Here is an 11622-nt window from a genome sequence, read left to right as displayed (position 1 = left end):
CCTGAGCGAGCAGTTGTAGACGTGCGGGTGAGAGACCTGAGTGACTTGTAGCTTCGCGTGTTTACGATGTCTGATGAAAGCAGTCGCAAGAGTGAATGTCCTCTTGTGTCTATGCATGTCTATGCATGTGGAACTTATTGATCTGCAGTGTAATTCCCGTTTAATAGACAAATAGGCTGCACACTCCTTGGAAACCTCCAACAAGTGGATGACATGGCGTCGTTATACGCAGTCAGGCGCGTGAATGCGTGTGTTCCTTAAGGGAGCATTTTGAGAGAGAGAGAGAGAGAGAGAGAGAGAGAGAGAGAGAGAGGGATGGAGGAGGGGAGGGCCTCTCATTCCTTTGGATACGGTGGTGGAGCGAACTGCAGCTGCTCTGCATGTTAGTGAACGATCAGTAATAAGAATCTGCAATCAGAAGTTCACGAAAGAAGCCTCAAGTTCATCATCTAAACTGGAGACGCCAGGGAAAAAGAGGCGGCTAGAGAAGAGGGTCACAAAACTTGACTCTTTTCAGGAAGATGCTATTCGTCGTCCAATATACGCAGTTTATTCGAGGAAGGAGTATACATCACTCAAAAACTACATGCTATCCTCACAGCAGCTGACCTGTTTCAGGGTAGTAAATCGTCTTCGTTACGAGTCATGAAAATGTTAGGATTCGGCTATAAATCCATATCTGGCAGAAAGTTATTAATAGAACGCCAAGATATTACAGCCTGGCGATGCTGCTTTCTTAGAGAATTAGTGGGGACAAATTTTGATGATATCGTTTGGCTTGATGAAACGTGGGTGAATGCAGGACACAGTTTAAAAAAAGGCTGGACAGACGGTACCATCAGCGGTAGTATGGCAGCTCCGATCGGCAGAGGAAAAAGGATAACTGTAGCACATGCCGGAAATTCAAAAGGTTTCATTCCAAATTGTTGCTGCTATTCACTTCAAATTAGATCTCCGACTACCACGAAGAGATGAACTACAATACTTTTGTGAAATGGTTTGAAGACTGTGTGCTCCAGAATTTAACAAAAACCTTATCGTTGTTATGGATAACGCTCCCTATCACTCAGTAATACAAGACAAAGCACCCACAAAGGCAACGAGGAAAAACGACATTGTTGGCTGGTTACAGACACATAAGGTATAGTTCGACAGTAATTTGACAAGGGCAGAATTATGAGAACTTGTATCGCAACACAAGCCAAAGAACCCAATTTACCTTGTGGGAGAAGTAGCAAAAAAAGTACAGGCATTAAAGGCTCAAATTGTCTCCTTACCACTACCATTTCAACGCAATATAGCTGATTTGGGCTCAGATTAAACGGCATATTGCTGCAGAAAATAAGAAATTCACATTAACCGAAATGGAACGCCTTTTAAAAGAGGCAGTTGAAATTGTAACATTGGAAGACTGGCAGAAGGCAGTGCATCACGTGAAAGGAGTGATACAGGATGCATGGAACAATGAAGGTATCTTACAACAAAGTGTCGAAGACTTGATTATATCTGTCAGTACGAGCAGCGACATGGATAGTTCCACTGACTCTGACTCTCACTTGAGCGGTGTTTTCGCATTGTCTGAATAGTGTGTAGTGTACTTACTGCCATTAAATATTGTGTTTGTGAATTTATTTCGATTAATTCTTATTCTTGTTGTGAGACTGAGAAATACTGTTTGGCCAGCTCTCGTCATCTCCTTACCACGTAAGTTAGACTGAATTTTAATTCTATTTCATTTTGTATATACACCAAGATGTTATTCAATGTGTGTAATAGTTTTCGAGATTTGCAATTTAAAGAAGGAAACTTTTCCAGGCGCGAAAATTTCTGACACTTCAATAGTTAATGTAACAACAGCACTAATTTAAATTAAGAAAAGATATTTGATATGCTTATAGATACCACTGAGATGTATATTTCAAAATATTTACATCATATTTATAGGAGATAGATATTAAACTTCATACTTGTTTCGAGTTCAGTACTGATAGGGTTGCTTAAAAATGCTGTTTTCAGAAAGTTATATACAGGAAATGTAATGTACTACGAAAAGTTTTAAAGATTCTCTGCTGAGTGCATTATTTTGGTGATGAACGGAAAAAAAATATTTCTCTGTGACACTAATAGTTTTCAGTAATTACGTGATAAGTTAGAAGCTGTTTGCGAATTCGAGAATTGAAATGGTTTCAAACAATTTAACGTAACACTTGTCCTAATTAAAATTAAGAATAGATATTTGACAGATTGAGAGACATTGTAGATATATACATCATATGTGGGTTTGAAATTCGAAAACGTCAAGTGACAATTACTTTGATTTACGGGCCAGTTGTGCTGATCCTGGGTAGCAGCTGCTTAAGTTCTATCCTGGAGGTAGAGCGGAAAACGCGTTGTACGAACTCATAATAACGCCAAACCGGAGAATAAACATGGGATAACTAAACTGGTGATTGTGGCAGGGTTAGTGAAGTTAACTGGAGAATAAGTTTTTACACTGGAAGGAACAGTTACAGAATTATTGATGACAAGATTGTTTATTAGAACGAGGAAGGAGATGAAACGGGTACACCACACAAATTATGGAAGAATATGACGACTTCAAATTTATATAAAAATTTCGTACCACTACTTTTCGATCTCGTACTTGAAAAGCTGGAGTGTATGAATGAACTGTGAAACTATTTCCTAACATAAAGCTTTTTGCTTGTAGTAAGCCTAATAGGCATTTCATATTAGTACTTCATGTTATAAAAACGACCAATTGTGCCAAAACAGTCTCATCTATTTGGTGTGTGTTACAACTGCTGTAATATTAGGTACGCCTATTTCGTTTTGTCTAATAGACAGTGACAAAATACACATAATCAGATTGAGACGCCACACCAGTCTTGGGTACTATTTGTATTAAGAGCTTTTTCATGTAGTAAAACGTTTGACGAACTTTGATGAGGTAATAGTTCTTTCCTGGAAAGGAAAGCACGCCATTTAAAGGTGTAGCGAGATTAGAGAGAGAGAAAAAAATGCCAGGACTTAAGGATTGAAGAAATGTGTAATGTCATGCTCCTCTCTTATCTTTACTGGTTCTATGTATCCTATATTTTATTTTATGTCACACAAAATGGCAAGTTCATCTAAATATCCATCTACATGGATACTCTGCAAATCACATTTAAGTGCCTGGCAGACGGTTCATCGAACCACCTTCACAATTCTCTATTATTATCATCTCGTATACCATGCGGAAAGAATGAACACCTATATCTTTCCATACGAGCTCTGATTTCCCTTATTTTTTCACGGTGATCGTACCTCCCTATGTATGTCGGTGTCAACAAAATATTTTCGCATTCAGGGGAGAAAGTAGGTGACTGGAATTCCGTGAGAAGATTCCGCCGCAACTAAAAGCGCCTTGTTTAATGATGTCCAGCCCCAATTCCTGTATCAGTTCTGTGACACTTTGTACCATATTTCACGATAATACGAAACGTGCTGCCTGTCTTTGAACTTCTTTGATGTACTCCGTCAGTCCTATCTGGTAAGGATACGACACTGTGCCGCAGTATTCTAAAAGAGGAAGGACAAGTATAGTGTAGGCAGTCTCCTTAGTAGGTCTGTCACATTTTCTAACTGTCCTGCCAATAAAATGCTGTCTTTGGTTAGCCTTCCCCACAACATCTTCTATGTGTTCCTTCCAATTTCAGTTGTTCGTAATTGTAATACCTAGGTATTTAGTTGAATTTACGGCTTTTGGATTTGACTGATTTATCGTGTAACCGAAGTTTAACGAGTTCTGTTTAGCACTCATATGGAAGACAACACACTTTTCGTTATTTAGGGTCAAATGCCACTTTTCGCACCATTCAGATACCATTTCTACATCGTTTTGCAATTTGTTTTGATCTGCTGATTTTATCAGTCGATAAACGACAGCGGCATCTGCAAACAACTGAAGACAGCTGCTCAGATTGTCTCTCAATGCGTTTATATAGATAAGGAACAGCAAAGGGCCTATAACACTATCCTGGGTAACGCCAGAAATCACTTCTGTTGTACTCGATGACTTTCTGTCAGTTTCTACGTACTGTGACCTCTCTGACAGGAAATCACAAATCCAGTCACATAACCGAGACGATATTACATAAGTAATTGAGTTGCTTGTATGGTACAGTGTCAAAAGCCTTCTGGAAATCTAGAAATACGGAATCGATCTGAAATCGCTTTTCAATAGCACTCAACACTTCATGTGAATGAAGAGCTAGTTGTGTTTCAAAGGAACAATGTTTTCTAAACCCATGTTGACTGTGTGTCAATAGATCGTTTTCTCCGAGAAAATTCATAATGTTTGAACACAAAATATGTTCCAAAATCCTATTGTATATCGACGTTAACGATAAGGGTCTGTAATTTAGTGGATTACTTCTACTACCTTTCTTGAATATTGGTGTGACCTGTGCAACTTCCCAGTCTTTGGGTACGGATCTTCGTCGAGCAAACGGTTGTGTATAATTGTTAAGTATGGAGTTAATGCATCAGCGTACTCCGAAAGGATTTTAATTGGTTACAGTCTGGCCAGAAAACTTGCTTTTATTAAGTGATTTAAGTTGCTTCACTACTCCGAAGATATTTACTTCTACGTTACTCATGTTGGGAGCTGCTCTCGATTCGAATTCTTGAATATTTACTTCGTCATCTTTTGTGGAGACATTTCGGAAGGTTGTGTTTAGTAACTCTGCTCTGGCAGCACTGTCTTCGATAGTATATCCATTGCTATCGCGCAAGGTAGGCATTGATTGTTTCTAGCCGTTAACATACTTCACCTATGACCAGAATCTCTTTGGATTTTCTGCCAGGTTTCGAGGCAAAGTTTCATTGTGGAAACTGTTATAAGCTTCTCCTATTGAGGTCCTGCTAAATTTCGAGCTTCTGCAAAAGATCGCCAATCTTGGGAATTTTGCGTCTGTTTAAATGTGGCATGTTTGTTTCGTTGTTTCTCCAACAGTGTTCTAATCATTTTGGTATGTAGGAGGACCAGCTCCGTCGTTTGTTAATTTATTTGGTATAAATCTCTCAATTGCTGCCAACACTGTTTCTTTGAATTTAAGACATATCTGGCCTACACTTTTATTGTTAATTGGAATGAGTGGAGATTGTCTCTCAGGAAGGCGTCAAGTGAATTTTTATCTGCTTTTTTGAATAGGTATATTTTTCGCTTATTTTTCGAGGACTTTTGGGATTACAGTATTCAGTCTCACTACGACAACCCTGTGTTCACTAATCCCTGAATCGGTTTTAATGCTTGTTATTAACTCAGTATTATTTATTGCTAAGAGGTCAAGTGTATTTTCACAACCGTTTACTATTCGCTTGGGCCCATGAACTAACTGCTCGAAATAATTTTCAGAGAATGCATTTAGCACAATTTCGGATGATATTTTATGCGTACCTCCAGAATTAAACATGTATTTTCGTCAACATATCGAGGGTAAAATAAAGTCATCACCAACTATTATTGTATTAGCTAATAGGCAATAAAAAGTGCAAATTTTCCGAATAGTACTTATTCCCCCAGTTACAAATAATACCATCCAATATTAATTGTGTGTTTGTTGTAAGAGGGGCAGGATGTCAAACCGGCCGACTGGGAGCAGGAGAGGTACCACAGGACACTTTAATTTACACTGTCCTGAATATAATTTGATGGCATCCACACAATGCTGTGTGAAGAGGCATGGCACTGCACGCTGACACAAGTAAGACCAAATAACGTGTCTTACTCCTCGAACACGTATGTTTTGTGTGTCAGACTCCTCAGAAAGACGTGCGCTACAAAATGAACATATTTTTTTTCAAAAGTCGATTTTTTAAGTTTTGGGCGTCCGGAAATATCGTAGATCCGGGGCTGATGCACAGAACAGTCTGAGTTGTAGTGGGGAGGTGGGTAGTCTCCACTTGACCTGTGTTTACGTTTCGTGATTTAGCTGTTTCCTCGTTATTTACTTCTCTGATGTCAAATGAAAACAAAACGGATTTCTGTGACAGTCAAACATTAATCGCCTTGTAGAACAATGAAGTTATTTTCTCAGTTTGCTAAAGAAATTTGGCTTTTATTAATCTTTTCCACTGAGGCAGTCGATTTATTTGCGACAAAGTGTTAAGTTCCACACTATTGGCTAGTTTCAACTGTTCACTAAATTTCGTGTGCACGTTTTCATCTTCTAGCACATGTGACATTATGCCATAATAAAGAAACAAACATGAGATAATACAGTACTGGTAATCCAATAAAATTTACATCCAAATCTTGGCACACAAATCTGCACTTTAAACTGAATTATGCATTTTAGTATGATTCACGAAATTCTGATGCTCTTGGAGTATCCTCTAATAGTCTAATATCTTGTTTCGTTTATGACATAATATAAGAACTTTCAATGTTTTAGACATACGAACATATGGGCTTCCTGCATCATCGTAGCTGAGCTGTGCAAACACGGTCACGTCTATTACCTGTCGCTCTCTGGCCACTGCTGGAACGAGCTGTTTCTAACAAGTGGTGGGAAAACGTTACATTCAAAGTAAATTTCCTTTTATGCAAGATGAACTATGTGCAAGGATGTATGATGAATTTCTTAAATCACAGAGCGTTTGACTCTCATTTAAAAATCAACTCTTCAAGTATAGTTATTTAGAAAAATTTCGAGCCCAGATCAGACATTTGTGTGGCTGTCAATAATTTTAATGACACATTGTGTGATTTATCTTAAATGTAACACACGCAAAAAAAATCAACATTGTATGTGAAAGCTTAGCTTCTCTAGCAGCTTATTAATCTTAGAGACCAATATTATATGTGGAAGCTTTTTTTTCCTTGTAGCAACACTATGTATATTAATTTAAACCATTAACTTTTACTATTTGTGTATTCGCTCTGCTTAACAGTGATGTTGTTATTGGCTGACTACATCATGTGCCCTGTGCTTTGAATATCCGCCGTCATCGTCTGGCGAAATCATGTGACTGCCTTAGAAAAGCGCATCGGAATCTCGATTTCATTGCTTTGGAAAGTAACATGCGGTGTTTGGTGGAATTCGAATTTATACTTCAGTACTACGAAAATATGCGGTGTACATGTTGGTGCACAACAAAGATCTCTCCAATTTTTTGTTTTAGTTTTCTTTTCTAAAGTGTCGGGAAGTTCTGTGCTGGTGTATCAAACCATACCCATTCAAAGGATTGATAAGTTTTACAGTTACAAGGAAAAGTCTACTGCTACTTAACATGGAAAAGTGATTCTTCACCTGGGAGAAAGTTTGTTTTTAACTGGGAAAAATCCGGAAATATTTTTCCTTGTCTATCTATACACCCTGGATTATTCCATTTCATACCCCTACAAATAATTACACCCAGTTACACAAGTTACCAAGTTGAGTTGGCAGATTTCAACACTGACTCATTGATATTATAGTTACAGTATAGTACGTTATTTTGTTTTGTTTAGTGTAGAATTTTACATTTCTGAACTTTTAAAACAAGTTGCCAATCTTTGCATCACTTTGAAATCTTATCAATATCTGAGTGGATATTTATACAGCTTCTTTCAGAGAATACTTCATTATAGATAAAACTGCATCAACTGCAAAAAGTCTGCCGTTACTGTTCATATTATCCGCTATGTCATTGATATACAACATGAACAACAAGGATCCCAAAACACTTCAGTGGGGTATAGCCAAAGTTGCTTCTACATCTGATGATGACTCTCCATCCAAGACAACATGCTGGATCCTCGCTATCTCCCTAACCCAATCACAAATTTTGCTTGATACCCCATATGATCGAGCTTTCAGCAAATAGCATTGATGTGGTACTGAGACAAATGATTTTTGGAAGTCAAGAAATACTGCATCTACCTGACTACCTTGATCCAAAGTTTTCAGTATATGTGAGAAAAGTGCGAGTTGGGTTTCTCATGATCGATGTTTTCGGAATCTGTGCTGCCTGGCATGAACTAGGCCATTCTGTTCAAGATACCTCATTATGTTTGAGCTCAGAATGTGTTCTAAGATTCTACAACAAACTGGTATTAGTTCTTCTACCCTTCTTGCAAATGGGTGTTACCTGTGCTTTCTTCCAACTACTGGACACAGATATTTGTTCGAGGCATCTACGATTGCATTTTAGCTAAAGAGGGGCTAACTGAGCCGCAAATTCTCTTAAGAATCCGATATGGATTCTTTATTCACTTTTAATAATTTCAGCTGTTTCTGAGCAGCACTGACACAGATATGGATTTCACTCATCTTTTCAGTGGTATGAGGATTAAATTGGCGCAATCCTCCTGGGTTAACCCTTGTAAAGGAACATTTGAAACAGATTTAAGCATTTCAGCTTCTGCTTTGCTACTCTCAATTTCAGTTGCTGTCTCATTCGCTAAGGACTGAACACTTTTGGTGCCACTAACGGCCTTTACATACAACCAGGATTTCTTTGGCCTCTACGGAAAGAGGTAGAAGGACAGTGAAGCTACCACTAGGCGCTAAATGATCGGACGTCCACAACTCTTCACAGAGCCGGCCGGATTGGCCGAGCGGTTCTAGGCCCTACAGTCTGGAGCCGCGGGACCGCTACTGTCGCAGGTTCGAATCCTGCCTCCGGCATGGATATGTGTGATGTTCTTAGGTTAGTTAGGTTTAAATAGTTGTAAGTACTAGGGGACTGATGACCTTAGCAGTTGAGTCCCATAGTGCTCAGAGTCATTTGAACTCTTCACAGAATGTGGGGTTTCGAGGCTTTTCTGCTCTTTAAAGTATCTGTGGCATCTTTACCAAAAGGAGCACACTGCTGGCGCATGCACATGTGCTTCAGAGCACACCATTTACCATACATTGTTGAGCATGGAGCTCCACAACAGATCCCCCCTACATGTTCACATGTTGGCCCAACGACATTGTCAATTACGATTGCAGTGGGTATGGGACCATTGGGATTCGACCATCGTTCAGTGGAAATGTGTTAGCTCTTTGTGTGAATCACATTATTGCTACACTAGGATAGTGGTCGTCTCCACAAATGACGTCATCGAGGAGAATAGCAGCTCAAGACGTGCAGCATATCATGGATCTAGGCTGGTAGGAACAATGTTATGCTGTGGGAGGCATTCTCCTGTGCTTGCGTCGGACCTGTGGTAATAATTAAAGACATGCTGACAGCTGCAAAACATCTGCATCCCTTCATGCTTGATGTCTTCCTTGATGGTGATGTCATCTTTTACCAGTATAACTGTCCCTGTCTCAGACCGAGAACCGTGCCACAGTGGTTTGAGGAGCGTTATAGTGAACTCACATTGATGTCTCAGCGACCAAATTCGCGTGATGTTGATCCTATGGAACCCAGCTGGCTTGTTATCGGGCGTCATCACCGTGTACGCAAATCAGGGGCCTTTAATTCACGCGCATTCCATGATCTGTGCAAGGACATCTAATGCCACATACCTCCAGAAACCTACAACAAACTGTTGGATCCCTGATATGCATAATCAGTGATGTATATTGTTCCAAAGATGGACAAACTGCCTATTAAGCAGGTGGTCATAATGTTTTGGTTCATCAGTGTATATTATGCAAATAAACTGAGTCAAACTTGAACCTTGTACAGAAAGATGTAATCTATTCAAACATACAAGTTTACAATGCTCTACCTGGGAACATAAACAGCCTTGTTCTTGAAACCTTAAAATTCAAGACCAGAAGTATTACATGATACAAAATTCATTCTATTGAATTAGTTATTTGTTTGGTACAAATGAGTAAGTATTTTAGAGCTTTTTATTGTAGTGGAGATCAGGACTAGTTGGAATAGTTTTTGCTTTATGATTTTTCTATTTTTTCCTATAGTACTTTCCGCTTATATGATCGATGCTGCAGATAGGATACCCCTTTGCTTTTAATTAATGATGAAAATATCAATTAGAATTTCATGCTGAATTTGAAAAAGAAATATTTATTAAAACGTTACATCTATGCCAATTTACGCAACATGTGGGGCAAGTTGCCACACGTTCTGGGGTAAGTTGGCATGGGTAACAGGATCTGAGGAATAAATACTAGTTGGTAACAGGGCACGTTTGTTTCAATAGAATATGAAGGACATAGGGTGTTTACAGTTTCTTACTTTTAGATCTTTCAATTGATTGTACATTTTGTATTAGTTTCTGTCAAAATGGCAACAATATTAAATGAACAGAGGATAGTTACATGATAATAAAATAAAAAATAGTAACAAAATTATAGAATCACAACTTCATGTCCACCAAGAAAGTAGCTTGATTGCTCACTTGAACTGGTGGTTTTAGTTTTCGCACAATTTTGCTTCTGTTTTACCAAATTGAGTCAGGAATATCAGGCCATCTCCAAAATTTATTTTCTTTCACCATTGTGGAAACAAATATTTCATCACCATCAATTGCCAATATCTGTCCAGGATACAGACATGTACTATACTTCACCATCACAAAGTCTTCCATGTGATACTGCTCCAAATTTTCTTCTTGAACTACATTCATGATGTCCTCTTTAGTAGTCGGTGTTGGCAGGCATTCTGGAGATGGTGGAGACTTGGGCTCGTATTCCTCTTTAGTGTCTGTACTTAGTGGGAAACCGATGCTATCCTGAGAATCAGCATTGCTTACTATATCTTACGTTTCGTCTTCAGATTCTGTCATTCCTGAATCATTTCCCTGAGAACATTTTCCCTTCCTCTTTTTTTGAGTTGCAGCCCTTTTGCCTGTCTACTCTAAAACAGGCTTGCTAACTGGCATTTGCTTACTTTTTCTAGTACAACTTTGGTAGGAGTAGGTGCATCAGTGGAAGACGAGATGGAAGGACTATGTTGAGGAGGCAGAACAGTTACAACGTCGGCATTCACAGTCTGGACACCATCAGGAGGCGGGCGATTAGTGGAAGATTATGACAAAGTCGAATTCATGAAAGATGTCAGGATTTAAACGGCAAATCCCGCTTACTCTATAGCCTGCGATGATACTGGATGGAGCTGTTGCAAGTGGAAAAGCTTTGTTCACGATGATAGGTATGTCATAAACTGAAATCGTTTGACCAGGATGATTACTCATCCAAACATCACAAGCAGTACTGATATTTCTTTTAAGTGGCCCAAACACACTCTGGTCCAGAGGTTGCAATTTATAACTGCAATGTGGGGGAAATGATAGGACAAATACCCCACTTTTCTTTCAATAAATCAAGTGCTTTAATAGACAAATGAGAGTCGTGGTTGTCAAGCAGTAAAAGTGTTTGGTGATATTTCGAACTTCTAGAATAGCGAATGAAGTGCTTGGATAACTTAATAAAATTTGTTTCTAGCATCCAACCTAACTTGTTGGTATGGCCGTCAGAGCCAACAGGAGCATCTCGAACAAAATGTGGTTTGTACACTCCTGGAAATTGAAATAAGAACACCGTGAATTCATTGTCCCAGTAAGGGGAAACTTTATTGACACATTCCTGGGGTCAGATACATCACATGATCACACTGACAGAACCACAGGCACATAGACACAGGCAACAGAGCATGCACAATGTCGGCACTAGTACAGTGTATATCCAC

The sequence above is a fragment of the Schistocerca gregaria genome, chromosome 8 (genome assembly GCF_023897955.1).
Source record: "Schistocerca gregaria isolate iqSchGreg1 chromosome 8, iqSchGreg1.2, whole genome shotgun sequence".
Taxonomy (NCBI): Eukaryota; Metazoa; Arthropoda; class Insecta; order Orthoptera; family Acrididae; genus Schistocerca; species Schistocerca gregaria.
The sequence above is the reverse complement of the archived record's forward strand: the minus strand, read 5'-3'. Positions refer to the sequence as shown.